Consider the following 14153-nt stretch of genomic DNA (forward strand, 5'->3'; position numbering starts at 1 on the left):
GTCCGTCCGTGCTGTGCTTGCAGGGCACCTCTGCCTTCACAGGACCTGCCCGCGAAGACCTGCCTCCTGAGAGCCTCGGTTTCTGTCCCTGGCGGGTGGCTTATAGCTTCAGGTAGCTTCACAACCTCAACTCAGACTGATTGAGACCTGCCTAGCTGGTTTGGCCTGTTGCTGGTGGCCAGACATAGAAGGGAGGTCCCTTCTATGGTCGGGAAATGGGGCCTGAGTGGGGCCCACTGCCACCTGCCAGCCTGTGAACTCCAGGCTGCCCCTCTCCCTCAGTGCAGGTTCTTTGGCATGGTGGAGACACCTCTTCTCCATCCTGGAAATGTGCCCAAGCAGCCTGACAACTGTCCCCCAACCCCTACTGGGGTCAGTGCTTGCACTGGCTTTGTGGAGCCTGGCTGCAGGATTGCCTGACCCACCCATGCTCAGCTTTGCCTCCACCCACTGTCTCAGTGGCAGAATACGGGATGGGAACCCCTGGAAGTTCCAAGGCCCCACCCATTTCCTAGGATGTTCAGTAGTTCTGATTAACTAAGGCCCAGCATAAATCAATCGCACAAACACCACTGCAGTCGGCTCTCTCCTGCAAGCGCCTACTACTGGCTGGCAGGTCAACCTGCAAAGCCTACTCTGTTTGCTGACACAATTGTGCTGTGTTTGGCTGACTATTACCTGCAAGCACCACCTACTGGCCTACAGAGTGTATTGCATGACTAAATATAATTCACCCTGTTAGGCGTGAAAAGCACTGAGGAACAAGATAAGCTTCTAGAAACCTCTATCTGCTCTTCTGGCAAGAGGCAGGGAACCTGCTCACATGCCTGGTACACCACTACCGTAACTATCATTGAGAAAAACACTGCAATAAGGCTATCTATACAACCAAGAAATTCATACAGAGCCTTGAATCCTGAAAGCCAAAGGCCCCTACTCAAAATATACTAGTTATACCCTTAAGAAAAGGGGGAAAAGGTCCTATCCAAACAAAAGTATATTCAAAAATAAGAAGCGATGGCTTCTTCAGATGAGAAGGAATCAGCATAAGAACTCTGGCAGTATGAAAAAATAGTGTAATGATCCCCACAAAGGATCACACTAGCTCTCTAGCAAGATATCCTAATTGGAATGAAAATACTGAAATGACAGAGAAAGAATCAAAGTCTGGATTGTAATAAAGCTCAATAAGATCCAAGAGAAAGTTTAAAACCACACAAAAAAATCAAAATCATTTCATATTATGAATAATAAATTTACTAAAGAGATAGCTATTTTAAGAAAATAACCAAACAGAATTTCTGAAACTGGACTCTAGAACAAATAAGCCTAACAAACATTTACAGACTCTCTACCCAACAACTACAGAATATGCATTCTTCTTATCAGCACATGGAATATTTTCCAAGATAGACTATATGTTACACCACAAAGTAAGTCTAATAAATTTTAAAATCAAAATCATGTCAAGTATCTTCTCAGACTGCAGTGAATAAAACTAGGAATTAATTCCAAGAACTCTAAAAATGATACAAATATATGGAAATTAACAACCTGCTTCTGAATGATCACTAGGTTAACAACAAAATTAAGATGGAAACTAAAAATATTTTTAAACAAATGAAAATATTGACACAACATATCAAAACCTCTGGGATACAAAAAAACAGCACCAAGAGAGAAGTTTATAGCTCTAAATGCCTTCATAAAAAAAAATTGAAATGTGTTGCAATAAACATTTGGGAGCAGATGCCATTTTTTATTTTAAAAAAATTCTTTTCCTTTGGGAAATTCTACTTTTAGTACTTTGTGGAATCTCCACACTGCTTTCCATAGTGGCTGTACAAACTTACATTCCCACCAATAGTGTCTAAGTAGTCCCCTTTTCACCCCAACTGTGCCAACATCTATTGTTTTTTGAGTTTTTAATAATGGTCATTCTAACATGAGTAAGGTGGTATCTCATTCTGGTTTTAATTTGCATTTCCCTCGTGATTAGAGATGTTGAGCATTTTTTCATATGTTCATTGGCCATTTATCTATCTTCTTTGGAGAAAAGTCTGTCATATCTTTTGCCCACTTTTTGATGGATTTGTTTGAGCAGTACAATTCACAATTACAAAGATATGGAACCATCCTAAGTGGCCATCATCTGATGAGTGGATAAAGAAAATGTTGTATATACGTACCATGGAGTAATACTCAGCCATAAAGAGGAATGAAATAATGTCTTTTGCACCAACTTGGATGGAACTGGAGACCATTATCCTGCTTCAGTGAAGTATCTCAGGAATAAAAAAACAGATACCACATGTTCTCACTTATAAATGGGAGCTAAAGGAAGGATACATAGTCATAACGAGCCGTGATGGTCACTGGAAACTAAGAAGGGGGAGAATAGAAAGGAGTGAGGCATGAAATCTACCTATTCAGTACAAGGTACACTATTCTGATGGTGGCTACACTGAAAGCCCTAAATTCAGCATGATACAATTCATCCAAATAACAAAAAACACTTGTACCTCCTAAATTGTTTGAAATTAATAAAAAAAATTTAAAGACTACAAATTAACAACCCAATGTCATACCTCAAGGAACTATAAAAACAAGAAGAAACCAAACTCAAAGATAGCACAAAAAATAAATAATGGAGACCAGGGCAGAACTAAATAAAATTGAGACCAAAAAAATTATAAAGGATCAACAAAACTAAAAGTTGTTTTTTTTGAAAAGATAAACAAAATTAATACACCACTAGCAAGATTAAACAAGAAAACAGAGAAGATTCAAACAAACTCAATCAAAAATGAAAAAGGAGATGTTACAACTGATACCATAGAAACACAAAATATCATCCAACACTACTACAAACGTCTATACTCCCACAAACTAGAAAGCCTAGAGGAAATAGATAAATTCCTGGAACCTCCCAAGGTTGAATCAGGAAGAAATAGAAAACATGAACAGACCAATAATGAATAGTTAGATTGAATCAGTAATAAAAAATCTCCCAACCAATAAAAGCCTGGGACCAGATGGATTCAAAGCCAAATTCTACCACACATATAAGGAAAAACTGATACTAATCCTACTGAAACTGTTCCAAAAGAGAGAGAAGGAGGGAATCTTTCCTAATTCATTCTACAAAGCCAGTATTACCCTGATACCAAAGCCAGGAAAGGATGCAACAATAAAAAAACTGCATAACAATAAACCTATGAACATAGATGCAAAAGTCCTCAACAAAATACTAGCAAACCAAATTCAGTAGCACATCAACAAGATAATACACCATGATCAAGTGGATTTTATGCCAGGGATGCAAAGATGCACAACATATATGAATCAGTAAATGTAAACAGAATTAAAAACAAAAACTATGTGATCATCTCAATAATTGCAGAAAAAACATTTGATAAAATCCAGCATCCCTTTGTGATAAAAACCCTCAACAAACTAGGCATAGTAGAAACATACTTCAAAACAATAAAAGCCATATGTGACAAGCCCACAGCCAACATCATAGTTAACAGGGAAAATTTGAAGAAATTCTCCCTAGGAACTGGAACAGGACAAAGATGCCCACTTTTACCACTTCTATTAACATAGTACTGGAAATCCTAGCGGGACCGATCAGGCAAGAGAAAGAAATAAAGGGCATCTAAATTGTTAAAGAAGAAGTCAAATTATCTGTTTGCCAATGATATAATCTTACACCTAGAAAACCCTAAAGAGTCCTCTAAAAGACTTCTAAATTTGATAAATGAATTAAGTAAAGTCTTAAGTTACAAATCAAAGTACAGAAATCAGTAGCATCACTATACACCAATGACTACCAAACTGAGAACCAAACCAAGAACTCAATCCCATTTAAAATAGTTACAAAAAAATACCTAGGAATTCATTTAACCAAGGAGATGAAGGATCTCTTCATGAAAAAATACACACTGATGAAAGAAATCATTGATGATAAAAATAAATGGGAAAACACACCATGCTCATCAATTGGAAGAATCAATATTGTTAAAATGATCATACTTCCCAACACAATCTATATATTCAATGCAGTTCCTATCAAAACACCAATGTCATTTTTCAAAGAATTAGAAAAATTATCATAAAATTCACATAAACCCGAAATAAACCCAAATAGCCAAAGCAATACTAAGCAAAAAGAACAAAGCTGGAGCCGTAACATTTCCTGACTTCAAATTATCCTACAAGACTAAAATAACCAAAACAGCACAGTGCTGGCATAAAAGTAGACACATAGAACAATGGAACAGAACAGAGAACTCAGAAATAAAGCCACATACCTATAATACAACCAACTGGTCTTCAATAAAGTAGACAAAAACATATACTGGGGAAAACATACCCTATTCAATAAATGATGCTGGGAAAATTGGATAGCCATATGCAGAAGAATGAAACTTGATCCTATCTCTCACCATATAGAAAAATTAACTCAAGATTGATTAATGACTTAAAAGTAAGACCCTAAACCATAAAAATTCTAAAAGAAAACTTAGGAAACTTTCTTCTCAACATGGGCCTAGGCAAAGAATTTGTGTCTAGGACCCCAAAAGCAAATGCAGCAAGAACAAATATAGACAAATGGATTTAATTAAGCTAAAAGGCTTCTACACAGCAAAAGAAATAATCAAGACAGTAAAGAGATACACTACATATAACACAACTGTCCTTGTAACCCTTAAGTCTATAAAAATTAAAATTAAAAAAATTGTATATATTTTAGAGGTTGGGAATTTCCAGCGACATTGAGGATGTGACTAAAAGCCAGGATGGCCATGGGAATCAGAGTTAGTCCCTGGAGAAGTGTATGTTTGGCCCTTACATAGAAGAAGAAGAACTTGAATCTCCCAGGTTTTCAAGGAAGGGAATTATGGTGAGCATCTGGTCTACCAGCCCCCAAAGCCCTAGCACACGTTTCCCTGTTGGGATCTCTCAGTGACTCCTGTTGCCACAGCCTCTGGACTCCTCCCCCTTCAAAACTCTGGATGAAGCAGGAACTCTTAGTTTAATTATCTGGTTCTGCTGAGACCAGTTTTGAAATATTAGGACTTTATTAAATGTTCAGTGATACAAAAGGAAAATTGATAGAATAACAATTTTTTTTATTTTTTATTTTTTATTTCTCTTTTGTTTTTTGATCTGTTTTGTTTTTTATAAGACTTACTCATGCAAACTTGGAGTTCCCTACGTGGTGATCTTTTGGCTTGTTCCCTAAGTCAGAACAAGTAACTGAGGGTCTCTACACATTGGTAACCTCAGCTTAAAATATGATGACTGGATTGTGCCTTTCATATCTACTCCACAGAACTGTAAGATTAGCTCGGTAAGTTCAAAAGCAAATATAGGCTCTTGTTGCATGTGAGGTATGTTATTAATTTATATCATATTTCATTAAAATATTTTCATAAAATATAATCTTACATTAGAGTAAAATCTTAGTTTTTACTTCCTGAAAGACATGGTACTTGAGCTTTCATTTTACCAAATGTACATCAAGCAATACAACACATTTCTTTTGCAATTTGCACACTATTCCTATACTGCAAGTCCCAGACCCTTCTTCCCCCACAGGGAGAAGTGACAGGAAAGATAGGAAAGTGACAGGAAAAATAATGCTGAAATGCTCCTGCTGCTGCAGAAATAAGTCCTTCAGAAATGTGGGTGTAACTGTTGTCATCATCATTGTTAATCAGGGGTTAGAAATACAGCTAACATATTTAAAACAAAAACCATAAACTTTAACCACAGATAAAGAAAGTACTCAGATTAATTCACACAGACAGCTAAACAGTATGAAAGTGGGAAGCATCCTAAAAATCTGCAATTCTGAATTATTCCTCAAATATATCACCGAGTATTTTAAATGGTCAAATCAAAAATGAACTAGAATAGTAGCCTAATTTCATATTCCTTAGGTATCGAAAGCCTAATTAATATGGCTCATCAACACTGTTATCCATCTAAATGTCAAGTTCACCTTTTAAACCTAGTATTTCAGTGTGTGTGTGATTTCAAATTTTTCCCTTTCAACATGTATTGTGAAGAATTTCTCACTGGACACAGATGTAATCGAGGCTGAGAATCATGAATCACCACTTTCGCCCCATTTAACTAGCATATCTCATTGTAAAAGATGCTACAAGAAAGTACTTTTAGCACACACCACTGCTTTCCTGGAAAATGTCTATTAAAAAAGAAAATAACAAAATTCCTTGAAAATTGGCAATTGGAAGTATTGAAAGTTCTATCTGCAGTATGTATACATCAAGGTGCACATTCCAGTACATGGAACATTATCATAAAATACTGGTAATAAGATCATTAAAATATATAGGTTCCCAACATATATCTCCCAAAGCAGTATGAGATGCACTTTATTATTTATGTAAAGAAATCTTTGCCTACCATTACTGAAGCCATGATATGTATTTTTAGTGCTGTCTTAACTTTTCTTAAAAGATAGAGCAAATTACAATATATATATGACCAGGTTCACAGACCACATGCAAATGACAGATCCAAAATAGATAATTTAGCTACTTGTCCACTCAAAGCACAAACCCTTTTCAGGCTATCACACTCTAGCACTCAAGGATCATCACTTTGTCCCAGTCTTAGATAGGGTGTTCCCAGAGCAGGCAATCAATAAATACTTGTGAAATGAATAAAAAATATGAGTAAAGGTTCTTCATCCTTTATCCTGCCCCTTGAATCCTCTAGGCCCCATCCTCCTTCCTTTGATTAAACCTGTTTCTATGCAATCTCATCTCCTAGTTCCCTAACCTGAATTCAGTCTCTGATGCTACCTGCCAGTCTCCTTCCTGTATTAGCCTCTCCCTGCTTCGCCTTCCTGGGATGTAGACCTGAACAGCCTTTCCTGGATTCTGAATTTAAATCGTATTCCAAAAAAGCTCAGTCTAATTCCTTGGTCCACAGGCAGACACCACTCACTCTATCACCTAGCACTCGGAGAGATTTCTTGACTTGTGGGGAACAGGAAGAGGAAAAAAAGACACTTGGAGTAAGCAAAGTCAGATTCCATTTCTACGATTCTCTTCTATTCAAACAAGCTGAACAACACTGAAAAGATACTCTGCAGTTGAAAGGAGACCACAAAGCTAATGGTTGGGTGGCTCTTGCTCAGCAGCACAATTAGATGGGTCTACACTGGGAGCTGGCTCTGAGAGGAACGAACACACTAGGTTTGTAAAAAGAAGCACAAATAGGGCACCTGATAATCACCAGACTTTATGCCAATGGCACTCAACTCTAAGAAAATCCTAAATGAAATAATCCATTCATATAATACTATAGAATATTAATTCAAGTGCAAATAGAAATAATTCTCCTAGTGTTAAAAACATATTTAATAATTTACATTACCATTCCTAAAAATATACTTGTATTTTATTGCATAATAAAAACATCTATTCCAAATTGATGTTTATTATCAACTTCTTAAAAATAAAATATTCAAAGATTTAGAGAAGTCACAATCAAAATCAAATTCATATTCCACTTTAATTATATGCAAGTGGAAAATGTTATATTTATGTGTAGAGAAGAGCCTTTTATAAAAAATAAAATTTAGAAATGTTATGATTTTCCCTTCACTTAATACTTTTAGAGTATAATAACTTTTTTAAATTCTTATTTTTAAACATCCTAAGCTTATTCTTAATTTTAAAAACAATAAAATGATGACAAATAAAGTTTTCCAAATAGGGTAAAAAAAATATATTACCCTGTTGCCTTTATACAGCTTTTATAATGGGTGTAAAATCCCTTCATGTAATTATGAATACTTTTATCTCATAATAATAATAATAATGCATACAATTTGTATCTCACATTTTCACTTATTATTGTAAATTAAGCATTTATTGTGACTGCCTAATTTTCTTCGCCATTATTTTAAAGGGCTGCCTATTTTTCTATCAAGAAGAATTTACTTGAGTATATCCTTATTGTTTGATAGTTGTCTTATTTCCAGTTTTTAAATGTTTTGAAATACGTCATGACAAACAGTTTTGGGTAATCCACTGAGTGTCAATATTTTTCTTATTAACTTTATGAAGTATTGTTATAAATATATTTTCAATATATTGTCGCAAATGTTTCCTTAATTTTTGCTTGCTTTTTTAGTTTTTGCCACACAATTTTTACTCTTCATATAATCATGTGTTCTTTCTTTTCTGGTTTCTAAAACAATAGAAAATTATCCTCTGCAGAAATTGACAGCTTAAGGTAAGGCTTTATGTTCATCTTTCTCTAAATTTCTAATCAGTTATAGTAATACTAGTTACTAAGTAACCTCTTGTTTTGATATGTTTCCTTTGATACTGATTAAATTCCAAAATACAAAGAAATATTTCTGGGGAACCCATTTTGTTTTAGAGGTCTGTTTTGTGCTACACTCACAAAACTCTCTCTTTTAAAATTGCTTTTTAATATGTCTATACTAGCAATAGAGATGTCCCTTTTAAATAATATTTTAATTTTATGATTCTTTTTAAACTAGTATTTATTTCAAGTGAACATTAGAAGGATTTCTTCGAACTTACAGAATTTCCTCTTTGGATTTGATTTAATTTTATTAAATTTATGAATTAGATTGCAGAAAATTCATACTTTTACTACATTTAATATATTCAAAGTAGAGCAATGCCCAGTCTCTTCTTATACTAAAATCTTTATTCTTTTATGAAGTTTGGTAGTCTTCTGTTTATAGTTCTATATAATTTCTGCTAAGGTTACTACCATTATAATATATTTTATATTAGTATAGTGCGCTAATTTGTAATTATTAAAGGAACTTTAAAATCTAAGAAGAAAAGAAAGTACACATTTAAGGAATATGTAAATGATTCAATGGACCCAAAACTTTGAATGTGCCCCAAACCCCATCACACACTCTCTGCTGCATAAAATATGTTTGTTGCTTACTGAATGTGAGTGCTAAACCTTCTGAATAATTTATATGAACAATGTATTTTTCTTTCTTTCCCATTTGACATCACTCAAATTTAAGATAACTCAAAATATTATAATAATTATTTTAGCCAGATAGGATACTTCTTAAGCTACTTCTACTTAACCCATCTGTAATATTTTCATTTCATGCCTTTGATTTACTTTTTAATTACTAGAACCAAATATTCAAAAAATAGTTATAGGTTAAAATTGACTGTGATTTTTACCTTTTATAATTAGAAATTAAACTTTTCACATAAGTCTCTCTGTTTTTCCATTCAAGTGGATAATTTCATTATGATCAATATCTACCTTTATTAAATTATGTTCTCAAGATAGAGTTAAGTGACATATCATTAGGATTATAATCTCATGTTTGCATCTCTTTTAATTTGATTTGTTTATACATCTGTTCCAAAAGGGTTCTTCTTGTATACTTCGAATTAAAATAATAAAATTATGTTTCAGGTTATTGTAAATATTTTTTTTCATTTTATCATGTGGCCACCCCTTAGGAGCGTCCTCCCTACCCTTACAGACTCAAATACACACCACTACCACCACACAGTGGGATTGCAGCTGGGATGCACGACCAATGTTGCATCCAGTCAACACTATCAATATGCTACAGCTACTACAAGACGTGAAAAGCCTTCCTTTAGCTACTTAGATCCAACCGAAGAAAGGGAAATGATTTTTTTCTTGTCATGATTTTTAAACACAGACAACTATTCCCCAAATTTATCATTTATAATTTACTGGTCCACACTACAATTCAAAGCAGCATATTGATTTTTAAAAGACTATTTTTTAGCTAAAAATATGCCAGGAAAATGGTCATAAAATACTGTTTCTTTTTAAGTGAAGAAAAACGTGGCAAAAGCAATAAAAATAAGGTCTTTGTATGTCCATATATTATTAAATTTGTGTCACATTTTTAAGTGCAACTAAAATTAAAATGTATTTTAATATACCGTATATGAACATTGTTCAATAAAAGAGGCAAGAAGATTTGGGGGTAATAGAGGGGTGTTTCTTTTTTGACTTGCTATTAACTCCTAAATTTATAATCAAATGCCTATTTCTCTAAAATTAGTCTGCATATAGATTTTGCATATATGTGGCAAAAGACGGTAATGATAAAATTAATTTGAGCTACACTTTGTGCTTTCAATCCTGAGTTCTCAAGGTGAGGCGCATTCAGTCAGAAAACAGGTCCTAGCAGTAGGAAAATGGGCAAAGATACCAAGATGGATGAGAGAAAGGAGATCAAGGACGATGCTTTGGAATTCTTACCGGAGAGAGGCCAGTGAGGGAGGCGCACTTGGCTGCAGGGATCCGGAAGAGAAGGAAGTCTGGGCTAGGGACAGGAATTCAGGAACTGTTGCCATGTATGTAGATGGCAACCAAAGGAATATATTTCTCTTTTCTCCATGCAGATCTGTCAAATTGGCAAGTCCAACATAGTTTCACACTAAACCATGAAAATTCAAGGTTTTAATCATTTAAAATAAATCTTGTCCTTTCTTGCTCTTTTAAAGATGTTAATTGCAGTAACTGTAAAATATCTTTTTTTAACATTCCAGTTAATATGCTACACCCAGCCCTGAATACAAGATAATGTATATTCAAAGATTTTCAAATATAAGGTGCATGGAATTTCCTCTAAATGCTTATTGGGATAGCATTTTCAGTTCTTATCACATATAACTCCCCGTCACCATGTCATGATAAAATGCTTGCAGAATATACATGGATACATTTTATCTTGTTAGTCAAGCTCCTCTCCAGCAGTCCTGTTCTCATGGCTGCCTCACGTAAGTTATTTAGACTGCTCCAACAAGTCATCCTTTGCCCCCCTCAACTATATCTCAGCAAGAAATAACAGCCAGCATTCTAGCATCCACCTCTTCAGTTTCCGCATGAAGTTTACTTACATCCTTGTAAGTCCCTAAGACATTTTCTCTTCTCCAAATACAAAGGAGTTTTAACTACAAATGGAATTACAAGAATCATAGCAATCACTAAGACAGGGTGAAATTTGCTCTAGTCAAGGCCAGTGGGGGTTTTCGAAACAATTTGATGTATTATTAAAGATCACCCAAAAATATGTACTAGCTTAATTCTTTGGCATGCAAGTTGGTCATGGCTAAATTTCCTGGTGTGTGAGATTTCTAGAAATGTAACTCCACAAAGGCATAGATTTGTCTATCTTGTTCATTTCTGTTTTTCCACGACATAGAATTTGATGGCCCAAAGTAACTACTCAATAAATATTGTTGAATGAATAAACAGATAAATATAATTAATTGAATAAATCTTGACAAACAAGCACAAAAACCACCTGTGGGAAATATTACTTTATGTTCGGTAGATTTCTACGCAAAGAGGAGAGCCATAAAGAGGCAATGGTGCTCTGAAGTATCACATGCAGAGAATTCTAGGAACATGAGAACTAGACTGCAGCTCCCATACTCTCCACTCCCAACTCCAATCTGGCAGCTTTTCCAGAATTTCAATGTTTCAGGGTCTCTGGGCAGCTGTAGAAAAGGCAGGCCTTGGGCTGTTCCAAATTCCGTGGAAAAGATTGGCACAAGCCTTCCTTCCTGTTGTCAGGGAGAGACCAGCATAAAAAAAGCTCCTAGGCACACCTGGGGTGAATTTGACCCATGAGATTTGTAGGCCTCTGGGGGAAGAGTGATACCAGCTTCACTCCATCTCCATGGCCTTCCAGAGAGTAACAAGGAGCTGAACTAGTGGGATGAATTTCCCTACCCTTGAAGCAGGGAGATTCCTAGGAGACTGGGAAGATGGAATTTTTATTAGAATCCAGCAATCAGGATTTTTTCTTCTTGTTGGATACAGTGAACTTAAATTTTATATGGAAAAAGCATTCAAAAAATATCTTAAAAAGCTGTGGACTGGAAATCTATATACTATTTGTATACGAATAATCCTCAAAGATGTTAATATTCCTGTTTTTATAGGCACAAAAAACAAGATTGGAGGTTGTTGTGTTGTCCTAGAACATAAGGATGGTCAGTGAACCAGGATTCAACCTAGGATTTGGGATCAGCCTAATCCCAGAGCCCATATTATTGCATGGAATCACACTGAGTCTACACTCATTAGGATGATTGCCTGATGCACCTGTCAGCTTCACTGATGCATTTTTGCCAAACACTGGAGCTTAAATCTTATAAAAATAAGAGTCAGGGATGAATCTAACTAATCTTATATTTACACAACCTCATATGAACCAGGGATCTACTATAATGCACATGTCTGAAATGAGGGGACATTCCTATATATCCATGTCTTGATTTGGTCTGCAATGGCCTACCTCACGGGTACTGAGATGAGGTATATCAAAAACAAATTCAATGAAAAAAACCATTCTATTTAAGTTTTTGCCATTTATTCCTTCAAACCAATCCTTGCTTTGCTAGACCTTCCAAAGTGTGAGGATGGCCTAGTGCCACACAGACGTCTAATAGAAAAAAAAATGATCGGAGAATCCATTTAAAAGGTCACCGCTAACAACGGGACACAAATATTGGAACATGACCCAAAACATAAAAAAGACTCGAGAGGCACATATTTGTATGTTCAGGGAAAGGGTTGAAGCTTTGAATCCTCTTTAGAGTTTGAACTATGTAAGTAATTATCTTGGTTCAATTTCTATAGGAGAATTTAAGAAATAAAGAATATATTTGTTAATAAACCCCTATTGTGCATGTTTAATAGTCATAATTTTATGATAATATATTTTGTGTAGTAAAATTAGAAATGCTTGGCTCACGCCTGTAATCCTAGCTCTCTGGGAGGCCGAGGCGGGTGGATTGCTCAAGGTCAGGAGTTCGAAACCAGCCTGAGCAAGAGCGAGACCCCATCTCTACTATAAATACAAAAGAAATTAATTGGCCAACTAATACATATAGAAAAAATTAGCCGGGCATGGTGGCACATGCCTGTAGTCCCAGCTACTCGGGAGGCTGAGGCAGTAGGATTGCTTGAGCCCAGGAGTTTGAGGTTGCTGTGAGCTAGGCTGATGCCACGGCACTCACTCTAGCCTGGGCAACAAAGTGAGACTCTGTTTCAAAAAAAAAAAAAAATTAGAAATGCTGAATATGAAGGAAAGATACTTTCTATCGAAGTTCTTCAAATCAATTCACCTCATTAAATATTTTTGGAGTGCCTACTCTGGGCAAGGAAACTAGGCTGTGCATGATAAAAGCTGAATAAAATACTGCTCTCACGAAGCCTACAGTCTAGTGTGCAGGGCAGATATATATATAGAGAGAGATATAGATACATATATACACACACCTGAAGGCAGAATATGATGCTATCAAAGGCACTGAGGAAGCACAAAGCAAATGAAAATATTTATTTTACTAGGAGGATTATAGAAAGTTTCATCGAGGAGAAGCTATTATAAAATGAGACAAAAAGTCTTGATAGGCTATGGGACAGAGGAGGGTGGGAACAACAGAAAGAAGTCATTAGGTAAGAAAACACATGGAGACTAGAAAGTACTAGAAAGTGCGAGTTATGCCAAGGTGGAGGAGGCCAAGGTGATCGAAGCAGGAACAGGAAGCACGAGCTATGTGTGCATCTCTAAGAAAGTTCAGTGGAGACAGTGGTAGAAGGGCGTGGTTAGAGGGAGACAGAGAATAGTGAGGTTAGAAGCAGGCTGTGGAAGGACCATCCTAAAACTGTGTACTTGTCCTGTGGGCTGTGAGACTTACCAAAATATTTTAATACATACACGCGCCATGAGTGAATAATACAGGAATCTCTCTGTCCCATTTGGAATACAGTGAGGCTACAATTTCAGTCTTTCGTGTATGCTCTCTCAAAAGAAATCTGCAAGGAGTGTAGAAACATTCTACAATAAATTTTCTAACATGAAACCAAACAATATTAGAAAACATATTTCTAAGTATCTATATTCTAATTACAGACAAATGCCATTAACATGTTTCCATGAGCTCCCCAAATTACTCCCTGGCAGCTCAATCTTGTACTGAAATCAACTGGCTCCTGTCCAGGTAAGAACAAAAGTCAGGCTCCTAAACCAGCCACCTCTGAAGGTCAATTTTGCTTCTTCATGTTGGAGTTTAAACATACAGGATTCTTTC

At 35.7% G+C, this 14153-nt stretch overlaps 1 protein-coding gene across 1 annotated transcript in view; it reads right to left on the minus strand.

The window, feature by feature from the left end:
- Window positions 1-14153, minus strand: part of NKAIN3 (sodium/potassium transporting ATPase interacting 3) — a 671237-nt gene that overhangs the window by 620431 nt on the left and 36653 nt on the right. The gene's annotated exons all lie outside the window — the stretch shown is intronic.

The sequence above is a fragment of the Microcebus murinus genome, chromosome 7 (assembly GCF_040939455.1).
Source record: "Microcebus murinus isolate Inina chromosome 7, M.murinus_Inina_mat1.0, whole genome shotgun sequence".
In the NCBI taxonomy this organism is placed as follows: domain Eukaryota; kingdom Metazoa; phylum Chordata; class Mammalia; order Primates; family Cheirogaleidae; genus Microcebus; species Microcebus murinus.